Source organism: Schistocerca serialis, chromosome 1 (genome assembly GCF_023864345.2).
Source record: "Schistocerca serialis cubense isolate TAMUIC-IGC-003099 chromosome 1, iqSchSeri2.2, whole genome shotgun sequence".
Lineage (NCBI taxonomy): Eukaryota > Metazoa > Arthropoda > Insecta > Orthoptera > Acrididae > Schistocerca > Schistocerca serialis.
Window position 1 is genome coordinate 423396394 of NC_064638.1, and position 5686 is coordinate 423402079.

Genomic DNA, 5686 nt, shown 5'->3' on the forward strand with positions numbered 1-5686 from the left:
GCTGCAGGTTTCGCACAATACTTCAAACTAAAATGAAAATCACAGTCTAAAACAAACAGAACGAGTGGTGCTCAGAAGTATTCCAAGGGTCAGCCTGAGAAGGTAGCTCAAACGTAAGGTGAGGTGAGACAGGCAGCCAAGAGTTGAAGTTAAATAATCGGATGGCAACCCAAACTAGAGACGGCCCAACGACTGACCAACAAATTTAACCAATTCCCTTCCATACGACCAACGGCGCAATAATGGAAAACATCGGCCAAGGACAAGGATATGAACAGCGTCTAAAAACAGCCAAGGGAACAATAACCACTCTAAGCAAAATATGAACCAAACAACTTCAAAGGCTGTCGAACTACACGCCATGCCGGACAGCATCAATACGACGAGGAAAGGCACACTGCCGGAAAACTACGCTAACGACCAGGACAGGTAACTGGGACATTAACGGCCACAGGGCAGAAAATACCTCTGCTGCACTTCACTGGCAAGTAACACTCAATTTAATAATTAATCTCAATATAGGAAGATGGCTGCAAGATTTCGCTGATTCCAACACACCATATGTTGCTGCTAGCCCGAATGGCCCAGGGAGCAACAACCCACAAATGAACGAAGAAATGTCACAATAGTTGAGGTTTCATAACAGGTTAACTGATCACTCAACTTCAGCGTCTAGGTTCGGTGGGCAACGAACTTTGTCGCTCTCACAGCTAGCGCCTTACAATCTGACAATGTGTGCATGCTGCCAGCGGTCCTGGCCTCACGCCACAGAGACTTCCTCGCTGCTCCGTCCCAATCGACTGACTCAATCCAGCATGCAGACAGCATTAAAATAACTGCTCAGTCAAAACCACACAAGCTACACACGGTTCCGCGAAACACTTCCACAAACAACTCGAACAATATTAAAACCAGTCACTGTGAACAAGCTAGGAGGAATCACAATTTGAAACACAGAGAACCCGGATGCAGTCGGCGACCAAATACACATCGTCAATTGAGACGAACTTGTGCCATCAACGATCTAGCGACTCATGGCTGTCCGGACCTCACTGCTGCTCCGTCCCGACTGAACTCCCGACACACGACGACCCGGAAATACTAGCAGCCGCTCCAAAGATAGTATGGCAGTGCTCTTATCGCTAAGCGCTGCTGCTGCCACTCACGGGCAGGCAAGCCAGTAACTTAGTGACGCCAGTAAATCGAATAAGAAACGGGATGGCAGTACCACAAAGAAAAGATGTCAAGCAATAAACGACACGAACACGAACCGCGCACGACTCACGCATTATGTCAATGTGTAAGCATCGCGACTTCCTCATGTCACACAATCTCTACCATGACATACCCACTGACATATAGTAATAGGGCCGCTTAAGGTTCGTTTGTCAGCACAAGGATATTCTTTAAAATTAGACACGACTCCCTCGCTCCACCCAAGGACAGAGAGAGCCTCAGGCTCGTCAAAAGTCAATGACATGGCGGTGGCCATCTATATCTGCACCCACCTCGAACTGCAGCTTAGCTGTCTCTTGAACCTTTTTTGTCTATTCTTTTTTTTTTGGGTCATCAGTCTTCTGACTAGTTTGATGCTGCCCACCTCGACAACATCTCCTCTGCCAACCTAGTCATGTCAAAGTAGCAACCTATGTCCTTAGTTATCTACTGGATGTATTCCAATCTCTGCCTTCCTATATAGTTTTTGCCCTCTGCAGCTCCCTCTAGTAGCATGGAAGTCATTCCCTGATGTCTGAACAAATGTCCTATCATCCTGTCCCTTCTCCTTGTCGGTGTTTTCCGCATATTCCTTTCCTCTCCGATTCTGTGCAAAACCTCCTCATTCCTTACCTTATCACTCCACCTAATTTCCAGCATTGGGCTGCAGCACTACATCTCAAATGCTTCTATTCCCTTCTGTTCCAGTTTTCCCACAGTCCATGGTTCACTACCGTATATTCACAGAAATTTCTTCCTCAGATTAAGGCATAAGTTTGAATTCTCTGGCCAGGAATATCCTTTTTTCCGGTACTAGTCTGCTTTTGATGTCCTCCTGAATCTGTCCATCATTGGTTATTTTGCTGCCTAGGTAGCAGAATTCCTTAACTTCATCTACTTCGTGACCATCAATCCAGGTATTAAGTTTCTCGCTGTTCTCATTTCTGCTACTTCTCATTACTTTTGTCTTTCTTCGATTTGCTCTCAACCCATTTTCTGTACTCATTAGAGCAGATCATGTAATTCTTCCTCACTTTCACACAGGATAGCAATGTCATCAGCGAATCGTATCATTGCCGTCCTTTCACCTTGAATTTTAATTCCACTCCATCCTTGCTCCTTCGATGTACAGATTGAACAGTAGGGGCGAAAGACTACATCCCTGTCTTACACCTTTTTTAATCCGAGCATTTGGTCCTTGGTCGTCCACTCGTACTACTTTTGGCTCTTGTACATATTGAATATTACCCGTGTCTCCCTATAGAATAACCCTATTTTTCTTAGAATTTCGAACATCTTGCACCATCTTACAATGTAGAACGCTTTTTCCAGGTGGCCAAGTCCAATGAACGTGTCTCGATCATTTCTTTTTTTTTTTTTTTTTTTTTTGCTACAGTCTGGAACCGCATGACCGCTACGGTCGCAGGTTAGAATCCTGCCTTGGGTATGGATGTGTGTGATGTCCTTAGGTTAGGTTTAAGTAGTTCTAAATTCTATGGGACTGATGACCTCAGAAGTTAAGTCCCATTTGCCTCGATTTTTCTTTAGTCTTACATCCATTATCACCCTCTCTGGTGCCTTTACCTTTCCTAAAACCATTCTGATCTTCATGTAACACAGCCTCAATATTCTTTTTCATTCTTCTGTATATTATTCTCGTCAGAAACTTGGATACACGAGCTGTTAGCTCATTGTGCCATAATTCTCGCACCTGTCAGCTCTTGCAGTCTTCGGAATTGTGTGGATGATATTTTTCCCAAAGTCAGACGGTATATTGCCAAACTCATGCATTCTACAGACGAACGTGAATAGTCGTTTTGTTGCCACTTCCCCATATGATTTTAGAAACTCCAATGGAATGTTATCTATCCCTTCTGCCTTGTTTAATCTTAAGTCCACCAAAACTCTCTTAAATTCTGATTCTAATACTCGGTCCCCTATCTCTTCTACAACATTAGGCAAATCTTCCCCCCTTACAGAGGCCTTCGATGTACTCTTTCCATCTATCTGCTCTCTCCTCTGCAGTTAACAGTGGAATTCCCGTTGCAGTCTTAATGTTACCACCCTTGCTTTTCATTTCGCTGAAGTTTGTTTTGACTTTCCTATGTGATAAGTCAGTCCTTCCAACAATTACTTCTTTTTCGATTTCTTCCCATTTCGTCTTAGCTTCCCTGCACTTCTTATTTACTTTATTCCTTAGCGACTTGTATTCCGGTATTCCTGAATTTTCCTGTACATTTCTGTACTTTCTTCTTTCATTGATTAGCTGAAGTATTTCTTCTGTTACCCATGGTTTCTTCTCAGCTATCTTTTTTGTACCCATGTTTTTCTTTCCAACTTCTGTGTTTGTCCCTTTTAGAGATGTCCGTTCCTCTTCGACTCTACTGCCTACGGGGCTATTCCTTATTTGCCGGCCTGGGTGGCCGAGCAGTTCTAGACGCTACAATCTGGAACAGCCCGACCGCTACGGTCGCAGGTTCGAATCCTGCCTCGGGCATGGATGTGTGTGATGTCCTTAGGTTGTAATGTTGTTACTTTAATTTGCTATGATGAAAGCGGTACTGATGGACAATAAAAGCGGGTTAAAAGCTGTGAGCTGTCTGGGGAAGTTAACCGTGCATTACTGCGCAACTGTTTCACCAAGTAACTAGTCTAGGTTTACCAAGTTCCCAATCAGACTAACATTGATTATAATCTTTTAATTGTCATACAACAACGGGTAATATATATATATATATATATATATATATATATATATATATATAAAAGGAGAATTTAAATAAAAAGAAAGAAATCAGTTTATATTTGGAAATTTATTTTAAGATTGATCATTGAAATTTCAGCATATTAAACGTGAGTTATAACTGGGCTAGTGCCTTATTTAGGACTGTGAAAATGTGAGATTGTAATCTTATGGAACACATAAAATATGGAGCCAAGATTGGGAGACTGCATACAACACTGCATTCATAAAATAACACACGAAGAACGTTGAAACATAAGCAAGAGGAAATTAACGACAACCAACAGATTCAGTTTTCACCCAAAGAAATTACGTTCGTAGCACAATCCTGTCCGTCATGTAATTACCACACACTGGTATACTAAATTCATACCAACTCTCTGTGAAATCTTCCCAAAAAGAATAGCTGAGGGCTACTTTGATGATTACACCACATGCTTCACGTGGTCAACTTGGTTTACACAAAGCGTATAACTCCACAATAATTTTGATAATTAAAATAAATTAGATCGAAAAGCAATTTACAAAAGAAAAACCTCGAACTGGTTACTAACGTCTTACTATTAACCTGATGGGTCAAACAGTTACTGATCAACACGTGGTTCCACTTTACTCACAAAGTAGTGACAAACCAACTACCGGAAAATAATCTGAACTTCACACGAGAATTACACTGCGCTGCAATTTAAGATAACATTAGATATTTTAGAGCTAAACCTGAAATAAAAGTGATTAAATTTTCAGTTAGGCTGAACTTAAGAAATCCATTGTCCTACGGACTTAGCAGACACGCGCTTAGCCGGAGATCTTACCACTTCAGACGCTCGCCACCGACAGACTGACCTGCGCTCCTACCGAGCGTGCTTCCCAAATACAAACGGAAGTGGCCAGAGGGGCAGCTTCCTATACCAACATGACAACGGACGGCCAGGACCATACTAAGAATAGAAACCTCTTTGCTTTTAGAAAGCGTAGCTACCTGTTCCGACGTTGGTCCTACTGTTCTCTAGCAGACAGCCTTGTCTGCTACCCTCAAGCATGCAACTAGAAATACATTTGCTCATTCATCCTCTCACACAGAAGGGAAGGGGGATGACAGTATCTTATCATATACAGTATATAAAAGAAAGCGGAATAGGTTCCGTATGAGACTGTGTGACATGAATTACATATAAACTGTGTTTTAAAGTGTAGTAGTGTGACAGATCGTTCTTGTTTAGGCGTACAAGTAACACGTTTCACTGCTCAGTCTCCTCCCAGATAGTCAGAAACACCACAGTAAATTTAGAAGAGGAATTTATGCCGTAAATGACAACAGACTTAAGAAATTAACATGAAAGGAATCCAACAGAGACCTTTCAAGGTTAGTTAGGTTTAAGTAGTTCTAAGTTCTAGGGGACTGATGACCTCAGAAGTTAAGTCCCATAGTGCTCAGAGCCATTTTATTCCTTATTTCTTTATCTATGACCTGAGAGATCTTCAAGCGCATCTCATCATTCCTTAGTACTTCCGTATTCCACATCTTTGAATATTGATTCTTCCTGAATAATATCTTAAAGTTCAGCCTACTCTTCATACTACGATATTGTGATGTGACTCTATTTCCGCTCCTGGGCACTCCCAATCCAGCATCTGATTTCGGAACCTCTGCCTGACCTTGATGTAACCTAACTGAAATCTTCCCCTATCACCCGGCCTTTTCCATGTCCCCTCTTGTGATTGTTGAAC